Raw genomic sequence first — 18,732 nt, 5'->3', positions numbered from 1 at the left:
CACGTAGCGGGGATCCGCCGGCGCTCGCGGCCTGGCGGCGCGCCGCCACCCCGAAAGCGAAGGCCCGCGTGAGACAGATGCGCGCAGCGGGGGGAGGGGAGGCGGCTGCGCCCACCGCCGGTGCGCCGGAGGTCGACCGATGCGGCCATAGATCTGGAGAGAGGGAGGGAGAGGAAGAGAGAGAGACGCCGCCGAGCCGGCCGACCAAAAGCCTGGCCGACCGGTGCGCTGCCGCCTCGTCCTATCCGCCTGGATGCGCCGCCGCGTGGAGAGAGAGAGGCAAAGAGAGAGGAGGTCGAGAGAAGAGAGAGAGGGAGGAAGGAGGCGGAGGGGGAAAACTCACCCGCGGCTGACAGATGCACGCACGTAGTAGCAGCAAGCATATAAGCAAGCAAGTGTCAGCAGTGCACCCGCACACACAAACAGATAGCTTTTGCATGCATGCAAAGCAAACAAGGCCCCAACAGCATGCACGCACGCGTACTCGCATGCGTGCCGACCACCATGCTAATTAGGCACCGGCCATGCATGCCAAGAATCCACCGTCCCCTGCTACGCGCCACCGTCCATTTGCGTGCCACGTACAATCACCAGGGAAGCCCTACTTCATTGAATGCGTCCACTTGCTTCATCTATCCACTGCCGAATGCACAGAGGAAGACTAGTTGTGACGCGCTTCATCTGAGTCATGGAATTTCTATCTAATGTACCAACTAAATAGAACGTACGTAGACACCCTAGGCCGCATGTTCGGCATGCTTTTATATCTTTAATAGGAGTAGATCCCAGCTGCGCTATTGCGTATCATTAGGCCACAAAAGACAGTACATCACAAAGAGTTCTAACACAACCACCATGAAATGGTAGGATGTACAAGCTGCCTATGATTCATGATAACAAGCCTTACAAAAAGGAAACCTCAAGGTCAAACAGCATTACAGAATTACAGCAGCACAGAAGGCTGCCTGTAATGGCACTCTTACACACAGTTAGACTACATTTTTCTAACGTAGCATTTTGTTCAGTAGTTGTAGTTAATAGTAACTAGCAATCAAGGCGAGGTACTCCTAGAACTAGATAACCAAGTGTCCCTCCAACCATTCTGGCAACTGGCATAATGCATTTCTCTTAGATTGTCATCCATTTGCAACTGATTGAGGGAATTCGATGAAGACTTTCCACCTTTAGACAGGTGATATGAACAATAAGTATAAGCTATAGTTAGTGATGTAGTATAAACCCAGTGAGCATCAGGCACCAAGTCAGCAACCAAGCCCTTCCTGAGAACAGTGAACTAATCAGTACTATGTAAACTGTTATCAAATGAACCCTAAAAATCAGGAAGAGATCATCTTACTGTTAGGAGCACGGGTTCAAAAGAAACTCATTCCCACCACCTAGGCATCTACCGTCTTGAGACTAGTGTTTTCCTTCCAGACTTCTCTGCAAAACCTGTTAGCAGCAACCACTGTAAATGTGTGGTATGTCTCCAAGCTAGTCCCAGCCCACCTCTGGCAAAAACGCTCATCAGTAGGCACAAAGGAGCTCAGAGGAAATGGACCCTTTGGAGCTTTCTTCAATGAAACCAGAAAACGGTGGCGGGGACGGATTCTCTGATCAAGAGACAAGCTCAGATACATAGGATATTTCGTTAAGGATTGAACCTCATTCTTGAGTTCATTGACCAAGTAAAGATACTTTGGCTTGAGATTGTCCTCCAATGACAAAGATAACACCTGACATGGAATGTGCAACAGTACATATACCATGAGACACATGTTCAATGAATAATGAATATAATTGAAAAAGGAAAGCAAGAATAGAAATAATGGGGAATGATGACATGAGTGAAGTAATAATACCTGAGTAAGACTTGTCAATACTTTGAGAATGTCAGAGTTTCTCATACCAATGCTTCTCAGGAAATTTATTCGAGGTAAGATTCCATCCTCAATGCTGTAGTGAAGCAGCTGAGGGTGTTTTGTGACCATCTTAACAATGCTATCTTTGGGAGCGCCCAGTTCTTTTGTCATGAAAAGCGATCGAGATTTCCATGCACTATCAATTTTCTGCACCAGAATCTGTGGGCTTAGCTGCACTACTTTCCCAACATCACTCTCCTCAATACCTACTTCCTCAATCAGATACCTTACTGTTGGCTTCAGAGACTGCTCCACACTGTAAGAGAACATCGAAGGAGCAGCAGAAATAATTTGTCCTATTCGTGTATTCGGAACTCCAATGCTCACGAGAAAATCAACATGAGATTTCAGATTGCCAAGGGTGTATTCCAGAATCTGTGGCTGCCTGACGAGTATCCTCTTCATATCCTTGCTTTTAACCCCAGCACTTAGCAGGAAATCCAACCTTTCTTCTGCTGAAGCCTGACTGATTTGAAAGCAGGCCATGTGTCTCTCATAGATGTAAGTAAAATGAGACTCCTTTAGCCCAAATGTGCACAAGTAATCAATCAGTGGTAACCATTTGTCATCAAAGTCATACTCTTCTTGTAATTTCTGGAACAGACTTCGAGAGATACTTGCATTTTTCAACTGCAACAACAAACAACGTTAACTCAGTGCACCCCAAAATCAATAATATGGACAGCTTACATTTACATGCTGAGTAATTTACCTCAACTTCACTATCCATGTTCTTAAGATCCATTGATGGTCGTCCCACTTTACTCCTAGGATACAGGGACTTACTTTTTCCTGGACTGCCGTAGTTATCACGAGTTTCGGGTTGTCTTCCTTCCCAGTTTTCTTTTACCAGTGGAGGTTCCAGTTCTGGAGAATTAGAGTTTAAGTACCAAGTAACCACTGTTTCTAAATAGATTTAGCATAGTTCTTAAGATACCTTGTCTCTTGCTTGAAGCACGAGGGCTGTTTGAATAAAGTACACCAGGATATTCCAAACCCGACATGTCATCCTGAAAAGGAAACCAAGCATAAAGTTAGGATAGTAGATATAGATGAAAAGAACTAATGATAAGATTTCAATGTTACATTCCATGGACAAATGAACAACAGGATATAAAAACACAATATTTTTCCATGTTCAACATTTGCCTGTCATGTAATTCGAACTCAGAATTCAAAGATCTAATTTTATTGGGGTGCTCAGTGAAACAAATGCATTTCAGGTTCCCAGTCAGTCATTCAGTGGTTACTGGAACACAACGGAGAAGTACTACATTCATAACGCATGCATATAATCTCTTTTTTTTTAATATATACATATGGACTATGTTGGACTGATATTCAGTAAAAATGTGTTGTTGATCAGTTACGGACATTCAGTTAAAATCTTAGCTAATCCTTTGAGCCATTATAGTGTTCCGTCACACTGCAGGGAGATGTTTTTTTTTAACAGAGGTAACCTTACTTTTATAGAAAGCAAATGAAGGGAGACACTCTCGCTCCATATTCAAACATCTTCTGAAGAATATAGTGTTTGCAATATAGGTCACTGGGATTGGGGGGCAATCTGCCATTTATGCAGCTTCATACTTCGAAGCCTTAATCTGTTGATGCTGATTTTGAGGAACACCGACCAGATGCTAATGATCAGACAACAATCACGCCACACTACCTATTATTCACAATATGGCGCAGCTTGGGGGAACAGAGAGGGCACCAGTAATGAAGACAAACAATTGTACACCAGAGAAACATGTTGGAAGGAAAGTGCAGGAGAACGCAAACAGCCAAACACTACAAAGTAAGTAGTTCCAATCCTACAAGCCGAACCGCATAAGTGGCAAAATGGCAGCTTAAACCTTACAGGTCACTAGATTTTAGGTAATTGTACCATCATGGTTCGTGGCGCGCCTATACAAGGACACCCGTTTAACTCATTCAGCTCACCGTGAGAGCTGTGTATTGCACATGTGAACCTCAAAATAGCAAGAGTCTTGTCCAATTACTGTTATTAATATGGCATTTCTAAGATGATATGATCCAATACTGGCAGGGGTCAGGTATTCTATCAAGCAAACCTATGTGGACGATAAGTGAGGAATGACTGGTAGCAAATTGGCAATGGGGAACTTACATCGCTCTCGTAGCCCTCGTCATCATCGTCTTCATCGAACTCCGCCTCCTCCTCATCGTCCTCGTCGAGGTCGTAGTAGGGGTCCCGGGAGCGGCGGTTGGGCTTGATGAGGCGCACGTTGGTCTGGAGCGAGAACGCGACGCCGCCGGCGCGGGCGTGAAGGGCGGTCGCGGAAGCGGAGGCGCCATGGGCCGGGGAAGGGAGGAGGATGGAGGGCCGGGCGACGGCGAGCGGCCGCGGCAGCTGCAGCTGCAGCTGCAGCGCCATGGAGCGAGCGAGGGGGGATTGCGCGTACGGCGCGGCCTTGGATTTTTATTTTTGGATTATTTCTGCGGCGGCGGGGGTGAGGGATCGGTGAGGGGGGTCCGTTAGGACGGGGACGAAGGAAGAATCTTGCGGGGCAGACTGACACTGACGTGGAGCGCTGCGGGCAGCGGATGAGAGGAATCGCACACGGGAGCCGGGAGGGGATGTCAGGAGGGTTTAACGCTACTGGGCCGGATCGCACAAGCTTGGGCTGCCAGTTGCGGTGATGGGCTGCAATTTGGGCGGCGGACTCAAGTCGCATGGTATAGGCTACGGCCCTTTTTATACCACGGCCTAAAGTTTAATTGCGTGAAACTAATAAAAGACTAAATTTTATATCACTTTGGCTCACTTATGTGATTTAATAATCTCAAAAAAACTTGTATGATTTAATAAACTAATGGATTTTTGTGGAGTTGTCTAATTTTTAGACATAACTTTAGACCCTTCTTTTAGAGTCTCCAGTGCTAAAGTGGTTTAAAGTTTAGTGCCCTATATGATTTGTTGCATGTTTGGATCATGAAACAAATAATCTTCTTTTTTCTTATACAAACACCAAAGCCAAATCTATATCTATACCTATATATTTGTTTATAATAACATTAGAGTTCTTTAGATAATAGAAAATAGTTTTGGCTTCAGGCTTCTTTGGAAAGAAACATCGGTCCACGTAGAAAAACAAGAAAGCACACCCAACGTTAAAACTTTTTACGAAGCTCTGAACTAGAGACTGAGAGGGTACACAAAATAACATACATTAGGCGCGAAAAGCTACATGACACTTATTTCAAGTAATTTGCATGCCTCACAAATTTAATCTTTGCAATCATCCGAGGGCTGTGAGCGAGACCAGAACCGAAGTTAGTGTGTTCATATGAAGAGAACCTACAAAAATGTTTCTAAGTGACCATTGTTAAGAACAAAATCGTTCCTTATGAACCGAACTGTCCAGCAAAGGGAAGCAACCCCAGTCAATAATAGGTAATATGGAACCAATGTAAACTGATTGTTGGTTGTTTGAAGCCAAACACCAAATAACCCGTTTGCCATAGAATCGATCATGATGACACTAAAAAATGTTAAATCATTTCAGACTTACTACAGAGGCAACGAATCTTACTCTCTTCCAATTTCTTTTAGCTAATATTATCCTTTGTGAGTAACACAACATTTTTTTTAAATGCCATAGAAAAATCTTGATTTTTAAGGAAACTATCATATGCCAAATTTCTTGCAGAACATTTAAGTCCATTAACAACATAAAAGATAGAAATAATTCTTCTGTTCGTGTTTTTTCTTCTCACAATATTCTCATTGTCCTATACGTGATCTAGACTCACCATCCATACTTATACAAGTTAGAATAACACATGTCCAGCCTTGGTATCAAGTCCTATTCTACGACGTATTGAAAAAGATAACTTCCAGTGTGAGATGATATGGATGGCTTGCATGTGAATATAGAACTTTTAGTGAGAACTAGCTTTATAAGAGATATACAGATGATATAGATATAGATTATTAGGGTTTATTAAGCCACCATTTAGGATTGTAGCTACAACTAAAGCTAGATGCGCCGCTACTACAGGCGGGCTATGGAAGAGGACCATGGCATTAATCTATGCTTCCTAGAAGCCATATGTGGCTATCTAAATGCATCACGTACAGACCTATTTAGCATAGTATCTACGAGATCAGTAGAAGATTTAGAGTTTGTAATAAAATAAATATTGCACTTTGAACATATTTGTTATTACATTCAAACAAAATTGCTTAGCTGAATATATATACTACTTTCAATGCTCACAGCTCTAGCTCCAAAAACATTTAGAACTATATATACGAGCAGCTTAAAAAAAATTCTCGACGCTGAAAGTGCCTCAAACATACTCTCAGGTTTAACCTTGTCGAGAACCGTTTGACAAGATCTTTCGAAAAAGAGAACTGTTTGACACTTCTTTTTTCTAAAAAAAAAACTAACCATTTCCTATCATGCATTTGTACCGTATTTTGTCATGGTACGCTAACCAAAAGCATCAACCATTTATGGCGAAACCTTTTACCACTTACGTTGAGAAGGAAAACTATTCCTTTCCTTTACATTTGTACTACTTTATCATGATACACTAAGCATGAAAGTATCAACCATGGCTATGTATGCACAAAAACAAACTTAAATGAAACATAATAAAATAGAAAAGTTAACGTGCCAAATCGAGAGAGCCGTAGTATGTCGTCAGTAACGGTACACCCAATGGCTGAGTCATTAGAGCAGGAATAGTGACGGCTATCAAGTTAGGTCATTTTGGATCTCATTCTCTAGACTTTAGAGCTCTAAACTTTAGAGGGTAGTTTAAAGTTAGCTCTAGACTTTAGTATGCCTCACATTAGAGCTATTGATCTCGAAACTGAGCTAAAGTGTTCTAAAGATTTAAGAGCTCTAAAGTTTAGAGGAGGGGATTCAAACAAGCCCATAATGGCAAGGGTAGCAAGGAGGCTACTATGGATGGGATATATAGCCAGGCTAGGATCTCTCCATGAAGGACGGGAGCAAGGGAGGCGGATGCAAGCACTACGTCTGTCCTGAAAAAAATACAATCATCGCATATCGAAAAAATAGACACACAACAAAAGAATACACATGTCTCTACTTTTTTTCTTATCTCTACATATGTCAATGGGACGAAAGTAAATGATTGTATCTATAAATTTTATGTTTTGTTTCATGATATGTCTATAGGCAAACACTTAGCATCTCTATAACGGTTTTTATTCTTTCTATAATTTTTTTGCTCTCTCCATGGAACTTTGTAACCTTCTGAAAGGTCCTTGTGTGGTTTTGGTAATTGAGTGACAACCTAGGTGGACCAATTATGTTTATGTGAGATACATAGGTGATTAGTCCACAAGAACATGTGTGTGAGCAACATATGCCATGAAGGTAAAAATGGCTTAGAGATATTGCAAAGCTCACACATGTGATGATGAAGGAGCTCATTGCAAATGAGATATGGCATTGAGTCATGTGATCAAGGTGGAGAAGATCAAGACATGACTTGGCTTGATGGACTGGTTGCAAGCGTGAAGGGCAAGTTGGAGGCTTTGGAGCGATGGACCGCATGGCGGTGAAGCTTAAGCATGACTTGGCGCCGATGGACGAAGGCAACGGTGAAAAGCAAGTGAAGTCAAGATCGATGAACCAATATGATCATGTGATGATATGAAGTAGATCATATCATTGTTGATCATGTTGGTGCATGTGTTGCATCGACGTTGGAGGAGATGGAATGGAATGCACAAGGCAAAGGTATAACTTAAGACATTTCATTTCACCGGTCATAGGTATGTAGAGAAGTTTATGACCACGTTTAGGATAGATGGCCATACTATCAAGAGGGGCAAACTTGTTTGCATATCGGTCATCTAGTGCCACTCGAATGATCTAACTTTGCATCATCGCTAGGATTGAGTGGTGTGGCAAGTTTAGTGGCTAATCCTTTGGAAAATGATTGTGAAATTGCTAACACACATACACATGGTGGTGTACACTTGGTGGTGTTGGCACATTTGTAAAGGAGAAGAAGTTGGAGTTGATGTGGATCAACTCGGTGAAGGAACGGAGGCAAGGGTTCGAAACTCCATCGGCGCCCTATACAGAAAAGATAGGGTCTCACAGAGTGGATCGGACACTGGTCACGTGGTGACCGGACGCTGGGGTCCTATGTCTGATCAGTGGCAGCAGTGAGCGCGTGGTCTCAGTCTCGTGATCGGACGCTGGTGAAGAAGAGTGACTGGACGCTTAGGGTCTGTGTCCAGTCAGTGCTGACGTATAGTGATGTAGGTGGCGCTGGAGTTAGGCGCACGGGCATAGAACTGATTGGACGCTGGTGTGCGTCCAGTCATGGTGGTCCGGATGCGTCCGGTCGCAAAATAGAGGCTCGGGGAGCTCTCTGGAAACAACCGGACTCAGGCACAGCAGCGTCTGGTCATTCACCGTGCAGCGTCCGGTCGCAACTTAACCGTTGAGATCGGGCAGCTCCGGTTGAACGCAGAGCGACATGTGGACGGCGTAGAGCGACCGGAAGTTGGCAGGGTGCGTCTGGTCGATCTGACCGGAGCGTCCGGTCGTTTTGAAATTTGCCCAGTGAAGGGGTAACAACTAGTTTAGCCCATGGGGCTATAAATAGAAGGTGGTCTGGGCCATGGCTGGTGTTGAGTACCTCGGGGGACTTTGTGTCCATGCTTGAGAGTACTTGGGAGCCCTACATCTCACATATGCTTGATAGTGATCATCCAATTGTGTGAGAGAGTGATTCTAGTGCGATTGTATCATGAGGTTGCATTGAGTGCCACTATGGCAGAACCTCCTAAATTATAGGACCCACATGCACTTGTCACTATCCAACGACCTTTGACAACTAGGCATATGTTCCTGGTAACTTAAGAAGTCTATCGGGTGTCCTCGGAGAACCCTGAATCATCCACGAATTTCGAGCAGGATCACATTACAGAGTCATTGCCGTATTACAACATCTATTCAAATATCAATACCAGAGTAAAAACAGCGGGAAGTCTTATGATAACTTAGTTTACAAACCAGTTGTTTCAAACCTTACAAACTAAGTTCGATAATTATTACAAACCATAGTAGTAGTGGAGTGACATTATAATATAATACAAAACACACAATGAAACTGCTCTGCCCAAGGACCACACATTTACTTCTCATCGTCATCACAAGGAACAACTGTCATGCAGCACGATCCAAAACAGATCTGCTCATGAGGCTCACCTGCAACAAGGGTCAACGAACCCTGAGTACAAAAGTACTCAACAAGACTTAACCGAAATATTAACTGATAAACTTAGGAATGCCGGCTCAGGGATTCAAGGTATGGCTTTAACAATAATCAAAGTTCTTTTGCGTAAAAGCTCTTTAACAAAATTCTTTATATAGAAAACTTCATAAAATCATATACAAAGCTGACACGATCCGTGTTGAGATCATGAAACTTCATATCCAACACTTTCTCAACCAGCCTCAAGTTCTAGTTATTAATCTACAATGATGAACAGTGAGTTGAGTCTCCATAACCGAGGAGCAACGACGATTCGAACCGATTAAAAACCCAGCTGGGAATTCTAGACCACACGACATATGCAGATCCCTGACCTACATATACCAACCTACCCTCGGATCCTCTAAACAAGAACGGGTCCGCGCCACCCGAGAATACAGTACTCCACCAATCCAGCTCATTGTCACGTGGGTACACGCTATTCTCGCCATCTCTCCACTCCCAGTGCGCGAGTAGCCATTCTCATAATAGAATAGCCGAGTAAAGGCTTACCGGAGTATGTGGTTAGTACTACAAATTCTCACCTCATGCAATTCAACAACGGACGTGCCTTAATCGACACAGGCGGAAAGAACCCGCTCACAAGACCTCCATGTCTTGTGGCTCACACGCACCGAGTCCGCCCGGTCTAGATTTATTACTCCACATTCCCATATCACATGATAACATAAGTTAACCAAAATTCCGTTTAAAGTTCGCAGGTGACAGGTAATCACCCGACTTTCAGCGTTCTAAGCATAGCTAAGCAAAACTAGGCATATACGAATTTAAAATTGGTAATATGGTAAATATAGAATAACAAGGTTGGTAATGCACCAATTTGTTTTTCACTTGACTCCTAATCACTTAATGCAGTACAGAGAAGCAAAAGCGAAATCAATTTGTAAAATACAAGGTAGGGTTGTATGCATCCGGGGCTTGCCTTCGTTGACGGAAAAGTCCGGTTCCAGCGACGTTTCACAAGTATTCGATCCGACCTCAACAGACGGATTAACCTCCTCCACAACTTGATTAACTATTACGTGTTCACCTTCGTTCACTACACGTAGTATAGTGCCATGTTTAATATGATGCGGAGTACGAAACATGATGCTCGATAATGGATGCAAAAATTAACAATTTGAATACACCTTTCCTTCGCGGTACAGTTGCAAGTCAAACAAACTAAATCTTTTTCGTAACACATACATCAATTGCCAAGGATCATTATCAACAAATGACCCAAGGTCATCACTCAATCAAAATTTCAAACAAAACCTAAATCATTAAAGGTTACTATTTGCTTTTATGAATTAATTATTTAATTCAAAATTATGAAATAAATCAACTTATTCTAATTGAGCTCAAAATTTTAGTATATGTTTATTACATGATAAGTAAGTGGCAAAACAAATTTCATAATTTTTGGACAATTAAATAAGCCTAGAAAAATCATGGAAATCCCTTTATTAATAAATTGAGCAATTTTCATCACATTCAAAAAGTACTGAAAAACATTATTTCATATTTTTCTTAAATAATATACATCATAGGGAAGTCACACAAAAATTTTCATAATTTTTGGAGCTCTAAATAAATCTACACAAAAATAACAAATTATATCACTATTTATTCAAATCTGGAAATAGAAAAATTCTATTTGAACGTTGAGTCACTGACAACCCGACCCCACCTGTCATCCCTAACCTCGTGCGCTGACCACGGCAACGACGGCGCTGACCGGCGATATCTCGATGACGACGAGACCAACAGCGACGGCCAAAGCACCAAAACACTCCCCTCGACTAGGCGCATCATTCTAGGGCACAAGCTGGACTAGCTACGGACTAGACCGAGCACTATGCCGGCCATGGCGGGCACAACGGCACGGCAGCGCTACGCCGGCGATGCAAGCACGATAGAGGTTAAACGCTTAGCACAGAAGGGTTTAGCACCTCACCCCGAACACGACTGAGCAACGAGCAGGGTCGGAGGAGCAACAAAGAGGCTGGTCGATGTTCCGAGCAGGCACGGCGGAGCAGATCGTCGTCGGTGGCGATGTTCCGGGAGCTATGGTGGTCAAAATGAGAAACCAATGGTTCAAAGAGTACCACGGCATCGTGGCGAAGCTGAAACAAGACTCAGCAGGGGCAGAGGATCACCGTAACACGCTGGCCACGGAGAGGCACGCTCGACGGAGATGCTGCCGGCCGTGGGGAAGAAAGACGACGCGCGGCGAAATTTGGCGAAGTCAGGCGACTATGACTGGTTGGATGGGTGCGTAAGGAAGAGGCAAAGCTGCTGAGCACTTTGCTGTGATGACACAGGCGCTGGTTCGACGGCGAGGGCTCAACGGAGCTGCGGCAATGGCGCCGGGAAAATAGAGGAAGGGAAACGGCGAAGAACGGCGACGGCTTAGGCCTTAAGGAGCGGCCAGAAGCGCAAGGAAGCCATGCAGGAGCCTTTCCCATGCTAGCGTGAAGCCGAGGACGTCCATGCACGTGTCTGGAAGCAAACCGAAGGTCGCCGACGGTGTAGCTACGGCGGTGAACACTGTTCACAGTATTTACAAGTTTGCCATTCGCCAAAATTCATAAATTACTCTCAAATTTTCATAACAACTCAAAAATCTCCAAAAATAAAAGTTGTCCAAAATCAAAAGTTCTACAACTTTGCTTTTATAACCAACCCCTAATTCAGTCTAGATTTTGAAATGAACTTTTGAATTCGAATGGGGGAAATTTAACGAATTACGCCTTTTTGAATTACTCCAAATTTTACTAAACAACTTGAAAAACTCCAAAAACAAACTTTGTATAACTTGTCAAGCTCTACACTTTTGCTTTTGGACTCAACCCCAAAATATGCTTAGATTTTGAAATGAGTTTTCAGGGCAGGGTTTAAATAATGAAAATCAGGGTTTTCTGGAAAATTCAAATCCAAACCAAATTTTGACATGATTCAAACAATTCAATTCAACACTCATAACACAAATGTAAACTTGTTTTAGTGAATGCATATCAAAGTTTGCAATTTGACCAAATGTCTTGCAATACATATGATGACATATCATGTTTTTAATATTAAAACACCCGGGGTGTTACAGCCACTAGGTGATCGAATTGCAAGCCGGTGGTGCTTGTTACTCTTAAAGGTTGCCACCTCTTAGACGGCTTGGTGGTGGTCTCCGTCGAAGCCCGCAAGAAGCTTGTGTGGTGATCCAGAGAAGAGCTTTGTGAGGGGCATTGTGCTCGCCCCGCGGGAGCCACGAAGAGCAACTGTAGTTGAGCGTGTCATTGAGCTACCCTCACTTTCGTGGTAGGTTCTTGTGGTGCCCGACGTGCGGGCTTGACAGGTGATGCCAATTAGCCACCGAACCACAAAGTAAGCGGTCGACACAACAGGGACGTAGCGTGTTGGCAAGCACGTGAACCTCGAAAGAAAATCACCGTGTCAAACTTGTTCTTCCCGTTGGTTTGCAATCCCCTTACACAAGCTTGTGATTACTTTTATATACATTGTGCTTGTGTAGTTGCTCTTATAATTAGTTAGCTTGTGTAGCTCACTAGTTACCTTCTTGCTTGTATAGCATAGAAGTAGCTCCCTTACGTGACTAATTTGGTTTGTGTAACCTTGTTAGTCACATTGTTTAGTTTGTGTAGCTAAGTATTTGCGCTCTCTAATTTGGCATTGTGCTTTGTGCTTTTGCTTACTAGCATGTGTAGAAGCTCCCTCATCGCTTGAAGTACTAGTGGCATAAGTTTGTGTGACCTTGCTCCTAGAATTAGTTAGGTGAGCTCTAGCTAGCCCGACACATTTGTTGCTTAATTAGGATCTTTGCAAGGTGCTAGAGAACATAGATAGAAATGTGTAGTCTTGGCTAGACCGACAGTTTTAATTCCGTACTTGTTTCGGTTTGTCGACGCGATTAAATTTTAGAAACGACTATTCACCCCCTCTCTAGTCCGCCATCTCGACCCTACACCTTCTCTCTTTTAATAGAAATTGACACAACTAGTGCCTATTCGTTAAAAAAATCATAAGGCTAGAATTATATATTTTTTTAACAATCTATAACAAGTCATAGAATTACATTCTTTTCTAGAGGGAGGAAGAGAAATGACATGATTGACAGAGGAAGAAGTTGACCAACAGAAATGGAAGAAAAAGACTAAGGTACTACGAGCAATCGCACATATTGATATAAATAAATAACTACTTCTAATTTGCCACAACTAATTTAGGCAAGTGTGGCTAGAAAATGTAGAGCCACACTTCATACCATGCATATAGAACCTAAAAAATATTATCTAAATTTAGTTGCTCACTAAACACACTTGTCAACTTTGTCAAACTTGTCTAATGAAAAGTGTGGCAAAGTAGCAACCAAACACCCACATATAAAATAGAGATGCGCCAAACAAAATACATCCCTCTTGGTCTCTCTCTCTCTCTCTCAAAAGGATTTCAAAACGCAAAGTCTCCTACGCGACGGGCCGCGCTCGGAGCCGAGCACGAGACGCCTGCGACCGCGCCCATCGGAGACAAAGAACAAGACGGTGGAAGCTAGGGTTCCAGTGAGGAAATCACCAGCGTCGGAGACGAGGAGTTCACCGGTGTCAGGTAAGGAGATCTATTCCCCGTCGACCTTAGAAGGGGGGTTTGGGGTGCGGCGGCCGCAACATAGTGGTGGGGCGGTGGAAGAAGACGGTTGGGCGGGGCTGGCGACAGGGCAGTCGTCAACGACCTATCCTGGTATTAGGGGAGGGTGGGGGAGGGAACGACGGAGTAGGAGTGTCCGGGAGGGAGAAAAAGACGAGTGGATAGGGCGTCACGGTAGAGAAGATGATTGCACGATATCAGCCTTTATTTCTAAAGGATTTCTAAAGCAGCTCAATTCTCACGTGATATCGGGAGTATAATCACACCTTCCAAATTAAAAGGGCCGAACTTATTGTCGACAGATCTTGAAAGATACGGCCAATGTCCAAATTGTATCAGCATTGATTGCGTGGACTCTCACATGGAAAGTACTGAAACGTCGATGACCAAGAATAGAAGAGGATATGCATGTCCATCAAAACAAACCGATTTTTTTCTTTCGGAAATAAAAGATTTTTGAGGGATCACGCCACGGGATCATCACTCCACTCATCGGCTGCCTCGTTTGGCTGCTACCACCAGAGTCCACCCTCCACCGCGCAGGCGGCAGGCAACGCTGCAGCAGGCAGTAACGCGCCACGGCTCACGAGTTGGGCGCAGGCACCAGGTGGTGTGGCCCACAGGAGCCGCGAGAGGGTTCTCCGGCCCGTGTCAACAAAACCCGACGGCGCGGAGCAGCCCGGCACTTCACACACCTCGCGCGCACAGTCACCGTCTCGCCTCGCAGTCGTACTCGCACAGTCGCACACACCCGTCCCCATCTCTCCCGGTCTCGCCCTCCCCTCCGCCGCCCGCCGCGTCCGGCCGCGGCAACCCGACCTGCATCAATCGCCATGGTGAGCCCGCCCTCCCTCGGTCCTCTGCCGTCGCGTATTCGGTCGTTTTTTTTTCTGTCCCTTGAAGAATCACAGCGGGGATGAGAAACGCTTGTTCGGCTTGGCTAGAACAATCCGAGTTGTTTTCTCGCAGATCAGCGTGCGATTTGATCCTCGCTGCCCTCTAAACGTCGAGTTGTTCTACTCTGTCGCTGATCCGTCCTCGGCTGGACGGCACCTTTGGTGAATATTGTAATGCGTATGTAGTGAATATTGTAATGCGTATGTAGACTCTAGGTCCTGTGTGGTATATATATTTTTTTTGTGCGTGGGAAGAATAGAAGATTCGCTCAGAAGAATCTGATCTAGATTTTTAGAAGGATCCACCTGCATTTTTTTTTAAAAATTTCTGGCAGACTCTACCTTTCTGTCCCTTGTTTCTGTTTATTATAGGCAAGATTCTGATTCTGTGAGTATAAGAGTATCAAAGGAATCCAGGTTACAATTCAAAGGTGAAGACACTTATTTTACGGGTCAAGAGCGGTTTCATCTTTGTGGGAACGTTGCATAAAGATCTGCGTAAAAGTTATGCACGAATGCCATGTGTATTCCTATGAATTCAGTTAGTCATCTATGTTCTTCATAATTTTCTTTAGCTCAAACGTTGCCTTTTATGTTTTGCTTTATGTGTTCTTCCCATTCAAGGTTCAGAAAATTGGCGGCAAGTGGTAATAGGTCATTAATTCCTGGCTCGCAAAATGCCAGGTTTGGTTGTTTGGGATACCGACTAGCCATGTGTTGTTTTTTCATATCGTGAATCACGTGTGCTGGTCAGCTGGTGTAGGATAAGTTTTGCATCATGTTTGCATGCAAACACATGATTCATAGCTATTATTGTTTTTTATTGACAAGTTGATTTGCTTGGGCTTTTTGTGGGCTAGCCATTCTAATAGTCGTATATGATAGTTGAACAATTTCATGATTTATGAATCGCAAAATGCCAGGTTTGGCCATTTGGGATACCGACTAGCCATGTGTTGGTTTTTCATATCGTGAATCACGTGTGCTGGTCAGCTGGTGTATGATAAGTTTTGCATCATGTTTGCATGCAAACACATGATTCATAGCTATTATTGTTTTTTATTGACAACTTGATTTGCTTGGGCTTTTTGTGGGCTAGCCATTCTAATAGTCGTATATGATAGTAGAACAATTTCATGATTTATGAAGATTTTCATTTGTCTCTTTAGGACACTTTCCAGTTTCCAGAGGTGATGGAGAGTACTAATTTGCCATGCTTTAATTTGGACTCTATTATATTCTGAACTTGAAACTTGTTTCTGATAAGATGGAACGGTTACAGGTTTGTTTTTGGCAGCACCAATTAAAAACTGTGGGCTCAATGTTCTTATTTCTCATAAGAGTTTGCAGTATATTTCTTCTAAGATTTTAACAACGAATCTAAACTTGGTTAGGCTTTCAAATTCTAAGTTTCAGTGGCATACCAATTATTATCTTTTAGGGAAATGGAAATTATCTTTTAGTAGCATACCTCTGATTTTCAAAATGATAGGACAGATCTGAGCAAATCTGCCAATGGCGCTGTAGGGCTTTGCACATCAATTATCCTTTTTCTGAAGTAACTGAAATACAGGGTGTGTAACATATTTGTTTAAGTTACTGTTCCCTGTGCCATGTTAATTTGTATTTCAGTTACTTGGCACTGCACTGACCAAACGCAGTGTTTCTTTGTATCATTTCTTTGGACCTGTTCTTGTCACATCATGTGGAATAATTTTTTTATATGATTCTGAACAGACTACCTCGAGGCGTCTTGCTGATAGGAAGATAGCACGATTTGAGAAGAATATTACAAAGAGGGGCTCTGTTCCTGAGACAGTCAAGAAGGCAAATGATTATCCTGTTGGGCCTATTCTTCTTGGGTTCTTTGTCTTCGTTGTCGTTGGATCATGTAAGTCCTTATGTTTCTGATGTTTTGTGGTTCATGGTCTTCCTGGATACTCTTTCGCCTTTAACAGCTGAGTGCATCTGCTATCTGCCATCCTACCAAATCAGCTCGGAGCCATCTGTTCCAATATTTCGATCATCACCAATCCTAACACAGTTTCTCGTCAGTTGTTATTTGTATTACAGTAACATGCTTATTATTTTGAAGGGTAATGCTTTATGTGCCTTGGCCAGCTAAATTCTGATATATGGCTGCGTCCAGTGTTTCTTTGCAAAGTAATTAGCACTTCTGTGCTTTGAATTCTGAATTTGGAAGTTTGCACTGATTGAAACTAAAATGGTCTCATGGTTTACTATGTATTGGCTAACAACCATAGGCATTAGCTGTTCCATTACAGTAGAATAGAGAAGTAAAAAAAAATTGCAGAGCAAAGGTTTTGTGTCACCATAGTTATATACTTGCTCAATCAAATATCATGACTTTCAGAGAATTGTCAGTTTCATGTAGCCTGATCAGTTTTCTTACCCTTTTGTTAGAAGCAAGTTTATGAGCTATTTGAATTTGCGTCCGAGTTATTAACTCTCTTCTTCATGCAGCTCTCTTTCAGATCATCAAGACAGCATCAAACGCTGGTCTATTCTGAGGAGAATTGGGCATTTACTTATAGTCCCTCGTTAAAGTCGAGGAACAAGGTTGACATATGCAGTTTGTCACTTAGAAACTATACAAGTGTATGGTGTAGCTGATACTCTATAATGTCGCCTTTTTAATGTTGTACCGTGGAGAGTTTTAAGTTATAATAGACTCTCCATATATATGTAATGGAAGTGCTAATTTAAGTCACTTGGCTGACAGGAAAGGTGTTGAAGTAATCCATAATACATATCGAGTAAAGTTATAGTTCGTGTTAAATATTTTTATGCTCAAATTGGTCGTAGCATTGGGGTATCGTACTCTTTAATTTATCGACTAATCTGGTAATCTTTCGCAAAATTTCATCTTTGGGTTTGCTCCCAGCTCATGAGAGGTTAGTATGGTTTGCATTCTGAATTTGTGTTTGTTATTATTTATATCCTAGGGTCAACCTCAAAGAACGGTTTGCCCAGCAGTCGGCTTATCAGCTAGAATCTATAGTATTTTTCTCTCACAACAAAAACAACTTTAGCCGGTTTTAATACCAGCAGAACATGTCCTTACATTGCGACTTTCATTGCGTAGGTACAGTTAATCTTGGCTTCGTAGGCAGCTTTTGACCTTGCACATGTTCGAATGAACATTGTCAGTATAAATACAGTAGTCCATCTATTCTAAAATATGTTTCACTTTGGTTTTATTTTAAATCAAACTTCTCTAACTTGGATTAATATTTTTAAACAATATCTTAGCATTTCTAATGTAAATATTCGATGTCGTAGATGCTGGGTGCATTTTTCCTGTAATTTTAGTTGAAGTTGAGAAAATTTGAGTTTTTGACTGAAGACAAATACAAAGTGCACTGTAATGTGGAACCAAAAGTGCATTTGTGCCCTGTAAAGGCCCACCGATAGTTGCATCCTCTGTGCGGCATGCTGGATGCACACTTTGTAGCTACAACTAAACTCAGCAAGAATCGACGTGCACATGATCACTATGAGAAACGATGTTGGGCAGAAGCGATGTTGAGCCACAACTCTCCAGCTCTCCTAGTAAAATGCAAATATTGCGTCCTGGCAACATGAAAGGGGCTTCAGATGCCCTCGTCACCCAAGTCCGTAAAATTTTGGCGCACCGAGGTTCCAGAGCCTGACCTGACTGACGATTTGTTCGCCCGTAACTCGGATACCTGTTACCCCCGATGCCCTAATCAACAAACTGTCGAGAGTTTCTTGGGCGTGGTTTATGCTACCTCCTGCCGATCAATCTTGCAATTGCAAACCCTAGTTCTTCATATTTGAAGCCGAGGGTCATAGAGTGATGCTGAAGGTCAATTAGCATCGGCCAAATTTCAACCACCTTCAGAAAATGGAGAGCTGATCGTTGTGGAGACTGGAGAGATTGTTTCGCAGCCAAAGCCAGGTAAATTTCTTCTTGGGATCCAACAATCTTC

General features: G+C 43.0%; 1 pseudogene; it reads right to left on the bottom strand.

Annotated features, from left to right (window-relative positions):
* Positions 1-1,405: 1,405 nt before the first annotated feature.
* LOC136547025 (transcription termination factor MTERF9, chloroplastic-like) lies at positions 1,406-4,449 on the bottom strand (annotated as a pseudogene).
* Positions 4,450-18,732: the final 14,283 nt, after the last annotated feature.

This window comes from Miscanthus floridulus, chromosome 3 (genome assembly GCF_019320115.1).
Source record: "Miscanthus floridulus cultivar M001 chromosome 3, ASM1932011v1, whole genome shotgun sequence".
NCBI classification, from domain to species: Eukaryota; Viridiplantae; Streptophyta; class Magnoliopsida; order Poales; family Poaceae; genus Miscanthus; species Miscanthus floridulus.
Note: the sequence above shows the minus strand (reverse complement) of the source record. Positions and strands in the feature narration are given on the sequence as shown.